A 2,090-nucleotide genomic window follows, 5' to 3' on the forward strand; every position below is an offset into this window, starting at 1 on the left:
GGAAGCAGTAGAGAAAATCACACTTATTAAAGTGAAACTGACCATTTCCTAAGTTTCCTATGCCTTTCACTTTAGAGGAGAGAAGGCAAGAATTGTGTCTTAGTTTTAAATTCTCAGTCACCAAAGAGTGTTAGGAACTACCTTAACTTCTAAATATATTCTTTATGTTCGTACATAGAAAATCATGGTGAAGTGTCATGTTTTTATAATGATACTGAAAAGTGAAGAAGAAGAGTCATGAAAAAAAGCTGCTAAGTTTGATTTTTTTAAAAAAAGAAGTAATGCTTCATGTATATCAGTCTACTTGGACATAATGATTGCAGAAGTCTAGGAAAACACTCAAAATCGATGTTGGGTGGTGCCTACTTAGCACAGGACACTTGTGGAACACTTTCTACAGCTCACTGATAAGTCAAACGTGCATAAAATTCAATCATTTCAACATGTAACATGAAATTTGAGGTCATCTTGATACATGAGTAAAATTCAATTATTTCAATACATAAAAAAATTTGAGGTAATTTTAAATTTTAATTTAGATGTAATTTTCTTGAGACTATACAGTGTCTTACTATGTAATCCTGAAATTGCTAATTAGACAATTTAGACTGAGAATCACATAAACACTACTTGCAGAGTGAATTACTACTATGTGACTTAACCTACACATTTGAACTGCTCTTGTGCCTTGTATTCCTGTCTAAAAAGGAGAGTTCTTTCTCCTGCTAAGTACCCACACTTTATCAATAGGAAGTGGTTTTAGTTTTGATTTTTTAAAAATCTTTTTAAAAATATGTTTTCTGGTTGTGACATTGGTGCTTCACTGAGGTTTTGTCTGTTCAGGCAGGAATAGCTGGCATGTCAAACAGCTGATTTCTGAAGAGGAGATGCAGGTATGCTTGTACATTAACTAGTAGCCAAATTAGAGGCTGCATTGTTGATAAATTGGCACTTCCATTGTCTGCTCAGGTGGGAATAGTTTGCCCTCATCAGGCCAGGAAAGCGAGCACATGGGGGGCGGGAAATTGGATAGCAATGAAATAATTTTATTTTTTCTTCAAAGAGCAAAATTAACTGTGGGGAGGGGTGGGCGGGGAGGAAAATGTGCAACAATGAATGAATGGGAGAAAATGAAATGGAAAGAATATGCTGCAAATATATATAAAGTAATTAATTAAAAAAACATTTAAAAAAGAAAATAGTGTGAATTCGGAACTGCATTGCTGAGTGGTCACTTCCCTGAGCCTTTGTCTGCTTAGGGAAGAATAGTTCTCCTCCCAACCTGCCTTAGGAAAGTGGAGGAGTACATTGCTATTAGCAACCACTGAGACTTGAGGGCTGCACTGTTGGGAACTGTCACTTTCCTGTACCTTTTCACTGAGCAAGCAGTATCCTGGGCAACACTCTTAGGATTTACCTACCTCTGGATTTTACCTTCCCCTCCTCAATTCCATAAAACTACAAGGCAGGAAAGAAAAGTGGAGCCACCAGAACCAGGAAAAGGAAAGACGCCAGCTTCCTGCCTCTCAAAGGACAACTAAAAGAGAAGCTTTCTACAGGAAACATATCTGCTCATAAATGAACAGCAGGAAAGACTGCCACAGGCAACATTTCAAGTCTGCAACTTATCAGTAATATCATAAATATAAGGAAGAGCCTATGCAGACACAACAGAAACTACTTCACACATACTAAGAAAAAAATTCACATAATATCGAGAAAGCAGCAGGTAACATCAAATGTTACAAAAAACCAAAAGCAAGCCTGCTAGCAAAAAAGCAAATCAGATTGCAGACCCAATGAATACTCTAGAAACAGACAGACAGGAGAAATATATTCATATAAGGTTACATAAAGAACTCGTGAAGAAGTTACACAAGGGAGAAGAAGAAATAAAAACCATAAAGTAAATTCTCCACAGACAGAACGAGCAGAGAGATGTGCATGTGCAGGGGGAAGGGAGGATTAATCATTGGGTTGTACAATTTTATGGGTGGGAGTGTGAGAGAAATTGAAAGAATTTGTTCAAATTTATATTCTACTTTTGTGTTTTGTTTTGTTTTTGTTTTATTGGGAAAAACATATTGGGG

Source organism: Elephantulus edwardii, unplaced genomic scaffold, assembly GCF_000299155.1.
Source record: "Elephantulus edwardii isolate Elephantulus edwardi_28Jun2011 unplaced genomic scaffold, EleEdw1.0 scaffold00026, whole genome shotgun sequence".
Lineage (NCBI taxonomy): Eukaryota > Metazoa > Chordata > Mammalia > Macroscelidea > Macroscelididae > Elephantulus > Elephantulus edwardii.